The sequence below is a fragment of the Adiantum capillus-veneris genome, chromosome 10, assembly GCF_014529385.1.
Source record: "Adiantum capillus-veneris isolate H3 chromosome 10, ASM1452938v2, whole genome shotgun sequence".
Taxonomy (NCBI): domain Eukaryota; kingdom Viridiplantae; phylum Streptophyta; class Polypodiopsida; order Polypodiales; family Pteridaceae; genus Adiantum; species Adiantum capillus-veneris.
The window spans coordinates 99,530,966-99,549,109 of record NC_140940.1 but is presented as its reverse complement, the minus strand read 5'-3'; the positions used below and the strand labels follow the sequence as shown (position 1 = coordinate 99,549,109).

The 18,144-nt window shown below is 41.4% G+C and overlaps 1 pseudogene; it reads right to left on the bottom strand.

The window, feature by feature from the left end:
* Positions 1 to 16,478: 16,478 nt before the first annotated feature.
* LOC147449336 (DEAD-box ATP-dependent RNA helicase 20 pseudogene) lies at positions 16,479 to 17,300 on the bottom strand (annotated as a pseudogene).
* Positions 17,301 to 18,144: the final 844 nt, after the last annotated feature.

Below are 18,144 nucleotides of genomic sequence, written 5' to 3'. Positions count from 1 at the left end.
AGGAGCTTGGACGAGGAAGCTTGTCCCAGCAAGCAAAGCAAAGATGAAAGAGCATGAACTTTGGTCGAAGGAGCAAGAAGCCGGAGGAACTTAAGCAAGAGAGCTTGTGCAAAAAGCTTGTTAAGGCTTAAGCAAGCCGAGGCAAGAAGACATTCCAGGCGAGGCTAGAGCAAGCCAAAGAAGAGAAATCAGATCTCGGTAAGGCGAGTAAAGCTTGGCAAGAGCAGATAAGAAGATTTCGGCAAGGGAAAGACAAGGAGAGTGAAGTTTACCAGATATGTACGTCCTAATTAGCTTCAAATGGCTCTAATGGAAGGCATAAGTGAGAAATTTACAGTCGTAATCTAATTTGAGAGCATTAAACTCTCATAACACCATCAGTGCCGTTAACGGCAAACATTTGTAATCAAATTTCACTTCGGCTAATCATTAGCAGCTTAAAACATTCCGGTTGTCAAATTGTTAGCATTTAAGGTGTTTTTCGAGTCTTCTGCTTTGTGTTTGGCATCCACACTCTCTCGCACCTCCCACAGCCAGAGGCCCTGCGCCTGCCCGGCTCACGTAGAGAACACATATCCCCCGACAACATTTTGACCAAAGGCCTCAATGAGTCACGTTTCATCCTCTTGCGCTCGGAGCTTGGAGTTGCTTCGGCCTCACTCTTTCTAGATTAGCTTCTTTGCTATTGTAATAGCTTTGTACATAAGAGATTGTAATCTTTTAGGTACCATGCACTATGCACACTCCACATTTGCACATTGTGATATCTAAGTCACTTGAATATTTGTACATAGATGCACAATTCACTTTCACATCATCACCGCTGGTTCATATTTTCACATTGTATAGGGGCTTGGGTTTTTCCCTTGAACTCCCCAAGGGTTTTTTCATCCAAAGCTAGAGACCTTTGTTTGAGTGGGGGTGTTGGAGCTATATATGGCTCACTCTACTGAACTTGGTCTCACCTATATATTTTTATCTTGTCCTCAATATGAATCAGTCTTTGGGAGCGTATATGGTGTGTCTCTTGTCTCGTCTCTCTCTCTTTCTCTCTACATCTCAACAGAATCTAACCTAATCCTACGATTATGTATAAATCCGGAAGAATTCGAGTGCTACCTTGAAGAGGCACATGTCCAGGGTTGTGCATTTCATTGTTCCACAGTGAAAACACACCAGAGACTGAAACAGTTAGGGGTTTATTGGCCAACTATGTATGCGGATACACATTCTTATGTTCCCAATTGTACAGTATGTAGTGTCAAACGACCAGTGGATCACGCAACTTTGTTTCAGGTGAACATAGCACCTGCATGGAGTCAATATATCATTGACTTCCTAACCACTAGGATGTTCCCTGAGAATATTACAAGAGCACGGGAAAAAGATATAGAGCTGGAAGCTCGTAATTTCCAATTAATTGGGAATCAACTCTATGAGCGGGGAAAGGACAATCAACTTCATTAGGAGAAATATGGACTTTGCATGGGCCTTGTAAGGAATCCTAATTTTTAGGGATTAAGGCTAATGTTGTGTAGGGCTAAGGGGACAAGGGCATTCAAGAAGCTAGTTTTGAGTAGACTTTTCTAGCCTTTTTTTTAGACACATGTAGGATGTGGACCTAAGAGGTCACTTTCTCTCTCTAGCTTTTGGAAAGTGAAGGGAGTAAAGGGGTGTGGCCACATTAGCAAAAACGTGGGTCACTAAGAGTCAAAATTTGACTTTTTTTCAAAAAAGTTATTTTTATTTATTTTTGACTTAAAACTCCCTCCCAACATATATACACATCAAAAAATCGTTTTTTGACATTTTTTTAAACCTACAAACACTAAAAGTCCACTTTTTCAAAACCAAACCCCTCCCCAAAAAAATAACCTTTGTTCTCTCCTCCTCCTTCCTCCTCTCTCCTTCTCCTCTCCCTCCCTACCCCCTTCTCTCCTCCTCCTCCCCTCTCTCTTCCTCTCCCCTCTTCTCTCCTCCCATGTTCCTCTCCTCTCCCTCCCTACCCCCTTCTCTCCTCCTCCTCCCCTCTCTCTCCCTCTCCCCCTCTGCCCCCTTCTCTCCTCCCATGTTCCTCCCTCTCCCTCCCCCCTCTTTCTTTTCATTCTTTGCTTCCTCACGCAACAGCTGCCATAGTGCTCACGGACATCACAAATCGTATGCCTCCACCACCATGTTCTCCGCACAACAAAAGTGCACATATTGCTTGTCCGCGGTGTTTGCACCGAAGGCCGCACGTGAGGGTGAGCAGAGGTCATCCCAAGATCTTCATACTGTCGGTGAGACGAATGTGTACGGTTCTTCAATATCTTGGGAGGGGAGAAGTAGGTTTGTTAGGCTATTGCAATTGGTTGTGTATGGGTGCAGGTGCTTCTTTGCACTCGTGGATGCACGAATGTCAAGCTCTTCAGCTCAAAACAGTGGCATTACAAGAAACAGTGGGTGCAGGTTAGAGAGGTCAAGTGTCACCACTTTTCCTCTAAAACAGCCTTCTTTGTTACATCTTGCAGGTAGGTGCTTCAAATCCATCCTTATTAGAGGTGGGTAATTTCATCCTAATGCAAGAATGGCTCAAGGAACTAGCATAACATAAAGCTTTTACGGTGGCGCAAAGCTCTCCTCAAGCAATGTGGCTCCCACTACACCAAAAATCACTATGTTAACATGGAGAGATCCCTAGTATGACAACACAACAACTTTTCATCAGCAGCACACCCTTTCCTAACATGAGGGCACCCCCACCAGAGATATTTTTATATGATAGGTCACCCCATGAGCATACCATGTCATGGAATGGATGTAAGAACTATGACTGTACTACCCCTTGGAAGTTGTTCACGAATGTATGTTTATCAAAGTTAATGAGAAAAAGTTTGGACCTTTTTGTTTGTTGATGTGTAAGAGCACTCTTGGTCTACCATACTTTAGATTGTTTGATAAGTTAAATAAGATTTGTAGTCATTTAAAGTGTCATGTTTTTTTTTGGTAAGATTGTACATGAGAAGACATGATAAAGTACAAGAGATCTTGACGGAATAAACCTCGATGAGATTCCCACCATGCACTTGTGACACCATACCTCTCCTTGAACCCTTTGACTTCTATCGTTGTGGGGAGTCCAATGGGGGGCTATTTTCAAATTTTTAGCATAACATTTTTTTGAAGGAAATTTTGGTTATTCTAAAGTTTATGCATAGTCTAGGAGTTCATTCTGATTGTTTTTCTTCAGTTTCAAATTTTGACCGAGTACACTCCTTGGAAGCCACTTTTGAAGGTGTTAGGGCGAGATTTTGGGAAAGTTTTGTATGTAGGAAATACAGTCCTTAACACAATAAAAAACAATGGTTCTTTGAGTATTTTCAGATGCCATGGTTTTAATGCTCGTTGGAGCCCGTAGATTAAGAAAAAAGAAAAAAAATGTATGTTTTACATCATTTTTAAATAAATTGTCAACCTGCACGTTGATTTTTGGAGAATGCGAGCAAGATATGATTTTTTCTCATCACATGATGGTCGAAAAACGCGATGAGATGAACAAATTCATGTGAAACAAGCCCAGACAGATTCGGAGCCGATTGAAATCAAGAAGCTGTTGAAAACAACCGAAAAGTTCAACACTTCCAAAAAAAAAAAAAAAAACTCAACACTTGAATCATGGCCATGCATAAAAAATATGCTCACACGGTGAAGGAGGTGCTTCAAAGCTATGGAAATCAGTATAAAATGCAAGCAATAGCGTTGGAGGCTATTCAAGAATTTGTAGAGGCTCACATCATTTCAGATGACTTTGCAATGACAAAATGATTAAGAGTTGTGTCTACTGTCTCCATAGTGATTTGGATTTTTGGTCTATCCATGTGTTTTAAGTTAAGTGGTTTTGGCCATGAAGAGTTAAATTTAAATCAAATATTAACATTTTTGCCATCCTAAGGGGCAAACAAAGCTAGAAAATGCAAAAAAAAAGGGTGTCCACAAGGGCGCGCAGATGGCCCATCCAGCAGTTTTGGATGGCTCATCTGTGCGCCCTTGTGGCCACCCTTTTTTTTTGCATTTTCTAGCTTTGTTTTCCCCTTAGGATAGCAAAAATGTTAATAGCTGATGAAACTAGATGTTTATGTATCATGAGACTAGATTTTTATATTATCCAATGTGATTTGGTCTTTTGGTGCAGGGAACTAGTAAGTTGAGTTGAAGGAAGGCATAATGTGCTTGAAAAGTGAAATTTTACATTCATCTCACCTTTTCCAAGGTCCTGGAGTGAAACAATAGTCTAATTATGCAAAAAAAAGGGTGGCCACAAGGGCGCGCAGATGGCCCATCCAACAGTTTTGGATGGCTCATCTGCGTGCCCTTGTGGCCACCCTTTTTTTTGCATTATATGGCCTTGTCTGCCCCTTATAATAGCAAGAATGTTAATATTTGATGAAACCAGATGTTTATGCAGCATGAGACTATATTTTTATATTGTCCAATGTGATTTGCCCTTTTGGTGCAGGGAACTAGTAAGTTGAGTTGAAGGAAGGCATAATGTGCTTGAAAAGTTCAATTTTAGGTTCATCTCATCTTTTCCAGGGTTCTGGAGTACAACAATAGCCTAATTATGCAAAAAGAGGGTGGCCACAAGGGCCCACATATGGCCCATCCAGCAGTTTTGGATGGCTCACTACGCGCCCTTGTGGCCACCCCTTTTTTTGCATTATATGGCCTTGTCTGCACCCCATGATACCGATTTTTTTTAGATTAAGTGAAAGCAAATCTTTATGCAACATGACAGTACAAATTCCACTTCTTTTCACTCAGATGTAATTAGAGCTCCCCCCCCCGCTTCTTTGTGTTCAAAGGTCCAGAGCATTCACTATGTAAAATTTTCCTATATCACGTGCATTCACTAGAATGGATTAAAAGTACCCCTTATAGGCCTTATCTACACATGTTTTTGCAACTTTACAAGAATATAAAATCCCTTCTGTTGAACACATGTGCTATGTTACATATACTTTAGTGAACTCCCCATGTCAACGGCCTCACAAATCCTGTGCACTAAACATTAAACACTAGAAATCGACCAAACAAGGAGCCAATTTTTACTTCCTTGTGTCCACCTAGTGTTCTTGTGAAACATTGCTAATGATATATATTCAACATCCCCAAATGAGGACATCTTGACAAAGTTTATGATCCACTTTAATAAGAATAACCATTAATGATTAAACTGAAATCAAAATATTGCTTGAATTTCTTCAAGGTGGAGTGATTAAGACTTACGACTTGAATCATCGTACAATTCAACAATTAAGTTCACAAGGTGATAGCTATTGGTATGATCTTTAGCAATACCAAATAAATAGCTACCAATAGCGAATGAATAGGGATATTTAAGAAGGTTTGATACCAAAAACTTGTCAACACTACTCAAAAAGGTGGAAACTCAAAGGCTTTATAATATATATGATGAAACAGCAATCAATAATAAGTCACCCCTATATATCTACACCTCCATCTCAAGTTGACGTCATTTCTCTAAGTCAAGCTTGGCATTGGCATAGTATGGAAACAATAACATTTTGGAAAGCAAGAATTTAGCTTTCTCAACTTTTGAAATGTTGCTATTGACAAAGGTTATGATCCACTTAATAAGAATAACCATTAGTGATTAAACTAAAATCAAAATATTGCATGAATTTCTTCATAGTGGAATGATTAAAACTTGAAACTTCAAACATCTTACAGGCAAATCAGAATATCCAAAAAAATCAACAATATTTCTCAAATCTGTATGAAACTCCAGTAATCTAAATAAAATACTCTCACTCAGTGCGACCCATTTAACAAAAAAATATATTTATATTGCATTTATAGAGGAATCCAGCCTCAGAAAAATAATTACAAATGGAGACAATGTTGTTGCTGTTAGGCTTCTCTTACAAGTATTTGTCTTTCTCATCTACAGATTCATATACACGAGTATATGTGTGTCTATGACACTAGGGAAGATAGTAGTACTATAGGGATGGCTTTTCTAAGAGCTCCTAGAGAGTACCTATTGGTTCAAGATTCTACAAAAATCCTATTATTCTTATCAAAATCTTTTAACACGGTAGTGAAAGGTTCCTCATGGAACAAAAATAGGGTGATTTCCATCTCTGCACATGGTTGCTTGCTCATGTCCTCTCAAAACAAGTTGACTCTGTAAGTAAACAACAGATTATGTGAGCACAAAGTTATAAAGTACTGGAGGTGAGAGAAGGGAGAGGAGCTAGCTTGGTGTGGAACTATGTGGTGGGCAAGGGGAAGAGATGGAGGAGAAGCTTGCTTGGTGCTACAATGGAGATTGGAGAAAGCTAGTAGAGAGATAATGTTGGACTATAGGGGGTGCAGGTGGTTGTTGCAGCCATGGAGAGCTTTGAAAAGGGTTTGTAGACAGAGAAAATCACTTTTAGCTATAGAATAGGTTTGGAAAGACTTTGGAGGGTGGAAAATGATTTTTTGAATTTTTTTGAAAAAAAATAATTTATTGGAATTTTTTAGTGCATGTTTTTGACTTTTGGAGGTCAAAACTACTTTTTTGACCATGAAATAGGTTAGGGGACCTTTTAAGGAGGGAAAACTTGAAATTTGAAATTTTTAGTGTATTTTTAAATCCGAGCCAAAAAGTGGGGGAAAAAAGGTCAAAGTGGTCCCCCCGCCCCTCCCTTTCCCCTAGCCACCTCCCTTACCTTCTCACTAGGTAAGAGGCCATTAAGAGGTGTAAGGCTACCTTGTCCCCCTACTTTTTTGAGGGTATAGACTATGTCCACCACCCTCTTCCTATTGGCTGGCCTCTAATTAACCTTAATCCCAAAGGGCCCCTAGAGGGTTCATATTTTTCCTAATGTAGAATCTGTGCAAGTGAAAGCGAATACCTGCTGATTCTAGAACATGCACGTAGCGGAATAAGTGGAGGCTATTTTTCGGGCGATAAGAGGGCAAAAATTTTCTTAACCGCAGGAATTTGGTGGCCTACATTGCACATGGATGCCGACGAGTTTTAAAGCGTTGTGATGCGTGTCAATGCACCAAGATACCAATAAAAAGAGATGAGATGCCATTAAGGCCAATGATGGGGGCAAGGGCATTTGCAAAATGGGGCATTGATTTGTTAAGTATGGAGCCTGATTTACCCTTGTAATTTTATGTGGTAAAAGGGCACATTTGTAAGGCTCCCATTATGAGGAGAAGCCATCGTGCGTAAAGGAAAATCACTCACCGGAAACCAAAATTTTCAAGGACAAGAATCAGGGGCAACTTTAAAGGCCTCGGGGGCGGAGGCCCCCGAGACTATTTTTTTCGCCGGAATATTATTTTTTGTCGGAATATTATGGCCGGACGGTGGTCAGAAAGTGGTCGGAAAACAACAGGTCGGTTGGCCGGTGGCTGGTAGTCAATGGCCGATGGTCGGTGGTCGGAAGTCAATGGCCGGTGGCCGAATTCAAAAGCGGACTTGTCTTCTCAAGGGCGGCCACACATGGGCGGATTGGAGGGTCCGATTTGGACTTATTCGCACAAGGGCGGCTACACATGGCTGTCTCTCATAAGAGAGGGCAGCCCTTTTGGCCTATAAAAGGAGGCCATTTCTACACACATTTCATAGTGTGAAGTTGATGCAACAAGGTGAGTGTGAGGTGGTGAGAGTGAAGCAAGGCGGGAGCTCCATTAAGGGTATAATCCCTTTGTAAACTACTTCTTGTTTTGAAGTACTAAAGCCATTGAGTGGCTGCTTTCCCGTGGACGTAGCCCACATTGGGTGAATCACGTATATCGTGTGTACTCTCTCTCTCTCTCTCTCTCTCTCTCTCTACTCTATAATCTCGTGTATATAAATCTGTCTCTCTCCATTAAGTAATCTACTCAATTATCTATTTAGCTACATCTTATTTCCTAACATGATTTTGTGGGACCTATATCACCCCTGCATATCGCACCCATACCCAATATATCATTGTGGCTACGGACTATCTCACAAAATGGGTTGAAGCCAAAGCAACACAAAAAGCTGATGCACGCACCACGGCACAATTTTTGTATGAGAATGTTTTTGTACGTTACGGGTTACCAATAGAAATTGTCAGTGACCGTGGAACACACTTTCTCAATGAAGTCATTGAATATCTGCTAGAGGAATTCATGGTCATACATAGGAAATCAGCACCATACCATCCACAGGCCAATGGGCAAGCTGAGGCCACAAATAAAACACTATGTACGGTTCTCACTAAAATAGTGTCAGAATCAAGAACAGATTGGGATCAACAACTACACTCAACACTATGGACATACGGGGTAGCTTACAAAACATCAATAGGAACAACACCATACAACATGCTGTTTGGCCTAAATGCTATACTACCCATAGAGTTTTTAATCACAACTCTACGAGTAGCAACAAGCTTGGAATGGACACGGCATGAACTCTCTTCAAGGATTAATGATCTTGAAAAGCTAGATGAATTCCACTTGCGAGCTGTCACTTCAATCTATGCTAAAAAGAGAAGACAAAAGGAATTTTTTGACAAACATGTGAGTACCAAAGAGTTCAAAACAGGTGATTACGTACTTATTTATACCTTGAAGCAACATGCCAAGAAACTTAAAAAGCGAGGGATGGGACCATTTGTTATTAGTGATCTATCACAAAGTAGAGCTGCCAAGCTTGCTCCATTAGCAGGTGAAGAAATGCCAAACTGGATTAGTGGGTGTCGACTGAGGAGATATCATCTACCACTCACACAGGAGATGCTCCAACAAATTCATCAAAGAAAGCAAAGAATGAAGGAAAAAGAGAGAGTATGGGAGGAAGCTCAAGCTGAAGCACAAGAACGCATTGCAAAAAGACGGATTCTACGACAACAACGACAAAGTGGACCACTATTGAGAATCAATGCCATTCGACTGATAAAGTTGGAGGAGGAAACAGTGGAGACAATAATTACAGTCAAAGTGGGCAACAATCAAGTTGAATCAACAGCTTTGCTTGATTTGGGTGCTCAAGCAAATTTGATCTCTTACGGATTATACCAACATCTCAAAGTCACAGATCAACTTCATCCTACTCCCCAAGTGCTGGAAAGGAGCAGATCACACCCATTGAAAACATTAGGATGGACTATATTGCATGTACAGCTACATCAATATATTTACCCACACAAATTCTATGTGGTGACAGATGAAAGCACACAACACCCAATGATGCTAGGGCTACCTTGGCAAAAATCATACAATGTCCAGATAGATTGGAAAGCAAAGGCGGTCAAAATTCAACATGAACATGAACAACAAGTGATAGATTTTGCTCAACAATACCATCATGATCAACTGTAAGCCATGAAATCACTGGCAACAAAGACAAAAGCACACATGCCATCAAAGAACAACATGAAACCTGAGGCCAACAACCAGGTAAAAGCCAACCATGCTAATTACAGACAGCCAACGTCACCGGTCACAATGCAAAAATCTAGGCTACCAAAACAAGGTAAACAAGTATGGATGCGGAAGGATAGAAATGCAATGGCAGAAAAAAACAATGTAACAACCGGATTCCAACAAAGCAGACAGTTCAACCCAAAACCAAGGTCATAAAACAGATGTGGATCCCAAAGAAAATGCTTAGCCATAACCCAAATGTCACTCACATTTGGATACCAAAGCAAAAGCCAAAGGAACTCCCTACGGTACAAGCAACAATGGAAAGCAGACATCTGCATGTCAACAAGGAGAACCGATATATGTGGATGCCGAGGAAAGACAAACCAGTGGCAAACAAGAAAGTGCCAAACCATCTACAAAAGTCGGCAGCAACAAAATACCAATGGAAAGCCAAGGCCATAAGGCCCATAGCTATTAAATCCCAGTCAATTCTATCCTCAGAAACAGCTATGACTCCATCAACAGTGTCGGCAAAGCAATTGCCTCTTGCCAAAAAGACAATTAACAGAGATCGGTAGAGTTACAACTGCTACTTGCAAAGAAAGCAGGAAGCCTCGACGGCGAATGCCAATAAGCATCTTGCTTATTCCCTTCTCTTGCACAACATTAATTTTTCCATGCATTGACCTAGTATGCATAAAATAGGGCCACATTAATCGGCCAGCCATTAACACAACTTTTTCAACCTATGCACGGCACATACTCCGAGGCAAAACAAAGTCACAAACGGCTTGGAGGCTCTGAAGTCCACACAGGGAGTTATACTCTATCCATTTGACATTTTTGTTGAAATTAGGCTCAAAAGGGACTTAGGGAGGCAAAGGGCAAGCACTGGGAGCACTAGCACTAAAAAAAATATAACCAAAAGACATCCTACACGTAGGATGTCTCAAGGGCACTTTTTGGCACAAACCTCATCAATTTTTGTCATGCACATATTCTGAATGACATTTACAAGCCATACACCAAGTTTCATTACATTTGGACATATTTGACCTCATATGCATGGAAAAACGCAAAGTTAGGGCATAGAGGTAATAATGGGCCAATGACCTACCAAATCTTGTCAAAATCTCATGAAACTTGCACAACACATTCACATACACATCAACAAAAAATCTGTGTGGTCAGGGAGTCAAAATGATGAAAAAGACATCCTATCCGTAGGATGTCTAATGGACCTTTTTGGCATGGAAGGGATGTTTTGTTATTCCAGATCTAATTACCTCATCATCAAGAGCCCATATGTCAAGTTTGAAGCCATTCTAATCACTCTTGACCCCCAACACCTTCAAGATACACTTTTTGAGCCCAAAAACACCTCACAGAGCCCTACAAGCATCAAATCTTATCCAAATTCAAATCTAAGAACATGGCCATGTTCCATAGGCCAAGGACAACCCACAGAACAAGTTTCATGCAATTCTGATGAAAAAAACATCCTACGTGTAGGATGTCTTCAGCATAAATTTAGCCTTCTATGCAAGAAATGACATCATAGGAGCCAATACCATGGTGCAATGAGCCCATATACCAATTTTCAACCCATTTGGACATCAATTGCTACCTATAATGGACATTCTACCCAAATTGTGACCTAAAGCCTGAATCAGCCCAAAAATCCACTTTTTGATATCCAAATTCAAATCCAAGCCTATAGCCATGCTCCATGAGCCATACACTACCTGCATGTCAAGTATGAACCAATTCTGAAGAAAAAGACATCCTACGTGTAGGATGTCTAGATGAAAATTTTTGGCCAGATTTGCACTGTGAGCACATGCACAGCTTCACAAGTTCCTTTTAAGCTATAATTTCAATTTTCAAGTCATTTGGATAAGTAAAACTCAATTTCGCAGCTAATATGGAAAAAACGCTAACTTTGGATTACTGAGTGCAACGGGATCTATGGCAGCCTCAGAGTCACCGGCAAAGAAGAAAAGAATGACAATCAAAGATTATCTGGACGAGGTGGAACCTTTTGTCATTCGAGAGGGAACACTAAATCCCACCAGCATCTGGATACAAGAAGATCTGTTAGAGTCAAACGACCTAAAGATCTACCAGGGAGTGTTCAAAGACAATGAAGGCAATGTAATAGAGCTACCAATGCTTCCAAGAGAGCTCAATGAATTTGTACAAAGCAAAATGGCCGGCTACTTGGAGAAAATTGACCTCCATAACTATTTCGAAGCAATACCAGCAGGGGTGTACATCAAAAGAGTATGGGAGTTTGTAACAAGCATCAAAGAGGATGGAGTGGCCAAGGTGACAGATTTGCAAGGCAGACCCGATACAGAGATCATAATCACAGAGCGGGTTGTAGCCCATGCACTAGATCTCTCCAATCAGGGAGACAGTGTGACAAAAAGAAGGGATGAAGTCAAGGTGTACAAAGAGAAAAAGGCAAATTACACCTTTGACAACATTGCCAACCCAATTGTGGCAATCATGAGCCAATTGTACAACCAGTACTTCCACATGTGCACGAAGAGGCCAGAGAAGTACAAGATGCCGCCAGGTGCAATTGCCACAACGTTTACTTGGGCAATGACAAAGGGCACCCCAAAGATAATCAACTATGTGGCATACATACATGACAGCTTGGTAAAAATGGGCAACAAAAAGCCAACCTACATAGTGCTAGGAGAAATGATAACCAAGGTGGTTTATGCAGCACTACACGCTAAAGGAAAGTGGCCTGATCCCCCATCTCAGAATGATTGGCTAAGGGTAAAAGAAGAAAAGGAGGATGAGCCACAAAGAGCACCAAGGGTGGCTACGAGGTTGAAAAGACGGCTAGACCCAGTTGAAGAGGAGCAACCCGAGCAGAAGAAAGGAAAGAAGGAGTCTGCTCAAGTGCCGGCCAAAGAAACCAGGTCTCAGAAAGCGGCAAGACTCGAGAGGCCGGTGGAGAGTTTTCGAGCAGAAAGAGCCCTCAAGGGTGATTTGAACGAGCTCGGGGCGCCATCTCTCGAGTCTATGTCCGTATCATCAAGAAGAGTGCAGAGGGACCGCTTTGAAGATTATATCAAGAATTTCAAGATTCTTGATGCTGCAACGGAAAACATTCCCCATGTCCCTTTCACCGAGGAGGAAGTGGAGCAGATAAGACAGACACTGCTAGATGAACAAGAAAGCCAAGAAAGGGAAAGGAAAACAAAAGCAGACAGGGACTTAAAGGAAAAACCGGCAGTTTTACCAGATATCCCTTAACCTAGCCCACAGCCATCACCACTGCCTAGCAGCCCTCCACCAGAAGATAAGGAGGCTGAGGACAAACAAGACAAAAACCAAGCTGAGGAGCAAGAGCAAAGGCAAGAACGTGAGCCAAAGGAAGAGGCCAAGCCTGAGTCTGAACAAAAAGGACTAGATGAGGCCTATTATGCATTTTTGGACTTGCTAGCTACAAGCTACACAAGGAAAGAAGCCGCCATAGTCGCATTCGACTTGGCAACGACAGGGCGTAAAGAACAGATGCCAGGCATCCGGCTAGTGGAGCTAAAATAAATTGCTATCGACATGGTAGACCCGCACCCACCCTCTAATGACTGGGACGTGGTGATGACAAAGCTAGCTAGAATACGAGCACAATCTATGCCATCAGAGAAAGAAATGATAACTCTAAAGGCCACCGAAGAAAAGACCAAGATAGAAAGGGATTCTCTGCAGGCACAAAGCCAAGGGCAAAAACTCTACAAAACTGCCAAGCAAAGGAAGAAGCAAATGAGGTAGCATCAAAAAGAATACAAGCAACTGAAGAAGAGTGTCTGCAGCTCAACAAGTCATTACGAGATGCTGAAAAAGAACGGGATAATCTGACATTACAGCTGGCAGAAGAAACAAAAGAAGTAGAGTCCATGAGAAATGCCAAGGAAAAAGAAGAGATAGAACAAGAATCAAGCCTGGATCAAGTCCTTGAGCTCAAGGACCAATTAAAAGTCAAAGATCAAACCATCCAGAGGCTGCGAGCATCACCTGCTAGAGTTAGAGCTACGAGCTCGACTCAAATCATTTCTGAAAGTCAAATATATGAAGAGCAGATGCAAGAAATTTAGAAGGAGCTGACTCTCGAGAAAAAACTGAGGTTAATGATGGCTGAAGGTTCTATAGCAATGCAAACAAGAATGGAGGACAGCCAAAAAGCCCTACAAGAAGAGGTGGAAAGCATAAAGAAAAAGCTCGAGGAGGCGGAAAGAGTACACGCTGAGCTTAATGACCTCCTCGTAAATATGGGCGGAGAAACTGAAGCGGAAAAACAAACACTCCTTAGGCAATTTCAGGAGTTAAAAGGCCAGCAACAAGCAGAGGTAGAAAGCGGGCCAGCCGCCAATGAGGGCATCGACCTCGAAAACGTGGCAGATCCGGTGGACACACCCATGCAAGAGGAAAGCATAGCAAGATCCTCTCAAGAGCCGCAGGATCTAACACAAGAAGAGGAGGAAAAATTGTGTAAGGCAATAGAGGCAGAGCTAAGAGAAAGCACAAAGGAAGCCTTGAAATGGGAGCAGAGGGTCTTCAAATCTATGACCATTCAGAAGATTGACGCCAGCGATCTCAGGTGTGAGTGGCTTCAGCCCTCTCTCCCATATCCATTGCTGAAATATGAGGCATCAACAATAAACAGGCAAATCAGAGAAGAGCCAATAGTCCCTCTCTACAATGTAGACACCTCGATGCCAGAAGGAGTTAAGCTCATAGTGGTTTCTCAGCCAAAGTGGAGGAAGGCTTGGCTTACCAAGTACCCACAATACCTAATCCACTTGGTAGAGGCACCTAAACATATCAGAGACAACCTCAGCTTCTGTCCTCTACCAAGGGTTAGGACGTGGAAGGCACAAGAAATCTTGCAAAGAAGCCAACCCACTTGGCTGAACTACCCAAAGCTGCCGGGCGTGAAGGCAGGTGAGAGAATAAGTGTTCGATACATGGTGAAAACCCTCACGGGCACCATAAAGTTGTTCACTGGCTCACCTGAACTTACATGCATTATGATGAGAAAAATCTGTAGAACTATCCTAGCAGTGTTCGAGACCTTCAAGCCAGGCCAGGTGACCGACAACATATTCTTCTTCCAGGACACATACAGATGTGCTTATGATCTGTCAGGTCAGCCTTCCAAGGAGTTGATACATGCGTTGTATCAAAGAATTATGTTTCTACTATCCTATCACCTCCAATCTTTTGAAGAAGCATTCTATACGGGGTTCTTCACCATGAATACAGATTTATTTGGCCCCACAATGCTGAATCTACATGCAAGGTACGAATCTCTGCTAAAGATGCGGGAAACGATAAGATGAAGCAGCTTATCAAGGCCATGTCGGGGACGACATGAACAAGGAGGGGGGGGATGTTAGAAGTTGGACACACCCCACGGCATCTAACTACTCGGCGGACTATTATTTTTGTAATTATTCATTCATTGAGGAAAACCCGATTTTTTACCTTGTAAATTTTGGGACTTACACAAGTTTCCAGATTGTATCCCAGTTATGATAGTTACATTGAGTACATGGTTGACTTTGGAACTTTAGGGTTTGAGAAGTTGTAGGGTATATATACCACTTTTTGACCTTAATAAAAAAAACCTTCTGTCATTTTTAAAAAGAAGTTTGAAGTTTGTGAGTGAGCATATTGTGTATGAGAGAGAGAGTGTGAGCTTTGTCTTGACGCTACATGTGCTACCGTGGTCGGAATCGAGTGCGGAGAAGTGCAGTGTGTTGCCCTCGACTAGAGCTACGCGCCGATACCAACATTGCACGCGTACGGTCGCGCTTTGGGAGCTCCTTCTACGAGCTTCATCGGTTGTTTGGGTGAGCATACGTTATCTGATTTTGCATTGCAGCATATCCACACGCTCACATTGAGTAGAAATACACATTAGGCACTTCAGATTTTGGAAACGAAGACCTGCAGATTTCGGCCAGACATCCTACGTGTTTCTGCATCGGGTGTTTTGGGTCGTGATTTTGGTTCATAGACCTTAGGGAGAGCGGCCTATAGGTATTAGTAGGGTCTCCTTCAAGTTCTATGGTGTTTCTAAAGTGTTTGATGGGTGCTTGGATCTAGCAAGCGTTGTAGGAAGTTTCCTCTTTTGCACTCTTGAAGCCTTTGACTTAGAAAATTGGTAGGGACCTCTGTAGGACTTAGTTAGGAGTCGGTTGAGTGTAGGTTGACACCTTATGCTTGCTTCCACGCGCCTGCAGGTCCATCTTCATCCTTAGCTGACATTACATGTTAGGTGAGTTCTCGCTGTGCTGACGTCCGTCGCGGCGTATCCGTCCAACAATAATGAAGACATAACAAAATCTCTAAAGTGCCCAAAAGTGAAATCTATGAGTACCTATGTGTAGCTTATGTTGCCACGATTGTAATGACTACTTGCACACAAAAATAGACATTGTTTGATGCATGTACAACCATAAATATCTTGTAGAAGTGTTAGTGTGTCGATATGCATGGAATTCTTTGCATTGTTGCGTAGCTCTCTCCAAGTCTATTGCAATGGTGCAGTCAAATCTCCAGTGCGATGAGTGAGCAGGGAGTAGCACCAAGATGAAGCTCATGTTTTCTCTCTTTTTCTCTCACACACATTCGAGGATAGCTCAAAACTTTGATTAAGATCAAGTTCTCCTTACAAAATGACCTAGGTACCTTATATACTGAGGCTACCATAGGTTTAATTAAAAAAAGACTTCAACGGGTCAAATGGATTTGTATTTACAATCTGGAAATGCCATCGCACCCCAGCTTGTACAACTAGAATAACTAGTCATTACAAATGATGTTTTTAATCATAATCCGTATCATTTCATAACTCTCAAAGAATAAGGCTTTGGTACAAAAATTGAGTTATGACATACTGTTTACAGATGGGTCAACACTCCCCCCCTCCGAATTCATGTCGTCGCTGACATGACCTAATTGTCAATGTCAGTGCAGTCTTTGTTGTCATTTTTGCCCCATGTTTTTCCTCCATTGCTTCTACTTTTTTCAAAACACAACAAGAACTATGATCCATTAGAGCTCAGGAAAACTTGATCACAACCTCTTTTTGTTTCCATAAATACGATCACTTTACTTCCATCCATCACATGTTCCAGTAAATCTGCCAATTTTGAGTATTTCTCATTCTCAAAAACAAATTCTACAATCTGTAGACGTGAATGATTGACTTTCAGATATTGTGAACCAATGACAACTTTGTAAGGGTTCTATAGAAATTGCATGGCTAAACCTTTAACTACTTTAGTCCAAGTTGCACTCCAATACAAAGTCTATGTGTCAGGGCAAATCTGAGAGATAATTTGTTTGATTTGAGCTTCAAAACCCATGCATGTATAGCATTCAATCCATCTCATCAAGGACAAGATATGTAACCCTGCGAGAGTTGGTTTTTGTACCATTGAGCATATCAATCAAGTATCTTGGTGTCTCTATGACTATCTCTGCACCTTTTGAATCTCCCTTATCTACAGTCCCTTTGGTGCACCTCCGTAGACACATGTATTCTTTATCTTCGATGAAGCCCCAAACTTTGTTGCCTCTTGTTGTATTTGGATGGCCAGCTCACTAGTGGTTGCTAAGGTAACATCAATCGAAACATCACCTAGTGACAGTGTAGGCTGGGTATTGATATGAACAATGGTTGGTAATAGGTAGAAAAGTGTTTTCCCTGACCTGGTCATTTAAAGCCCAAGAAGGTCCCTTCCTTTCAAAGTCGTTTCCCAGCCCTATGCTTGGATTGTTTTTGGTTCTTTGAAACTAGCTCTAAGAATACCTCAAAGAACATAAGAGATCCTCTGTTTACTTTTGTGTTTTCTCTTCTTCATTCGGACTTCTTTGTTCCTGCATCTAGGTGATCAAAGTCGCATTTTCCACTGTTAGCTTTTGTGTGTTTAATCATCATATTTCTTCTGCCTGATACATGAATTCATCAAAGCCTGACAAGTCCCAATTAATTTCCCAAGTTAGTATCTTGCTTCAAAAAGGCCTTATTTGACATCATTTGTGATCGATGATCATCTATGAGCTATCATTGTCCATTTGTCCTCAAAACTCATATACATGATGTACAGGGTATGTAGATGGATATCATGGCTTCATATTTGAAAAATTTCATCTCTGGCTAGGGGTTAGACTTCTATCCTTTTTCAATTTTTCTTCACCCTTAGCTTGTATTCTCTATTTAGCCAATTGACAAAGTTTGGCCTTATTTGGACTAGTATCTGGCTTTCTCATCTAGCTTTTTGTGTTTAAGTCTTGAAAATGATTGATGGGTATCTCTGGCACCTTTTGGCTACCAAACTTGAAATGAATTATACCATGAGCATCGTCTAAACATGTAGAGTCAATATTGATCAAAAAAAATTTTGATCCCTAGTTGCTTCTGTAGACATCTATCATGACAGAAGACGGAACTATCATTTATGCCCCCACCGCCCCCTGCCTCCCCTTCTTGTTTTTTGGTCAGTACTCTTAGTCCCTTTTGTTTGCTTGTCCTAATTAAGTCACATACAAGATAGAATATTACTATAGAAAGATCTACTTTATATACGCGGCCTTGTAGTTGCATGAAGTGTCTGATAATAAACTTTACACTTGATGGGTGATTTCGTTTAGTCGCATCACCAACTTTCTTTGTTCTTGTAGGCCATCCTCTAGTTTTATGACCAT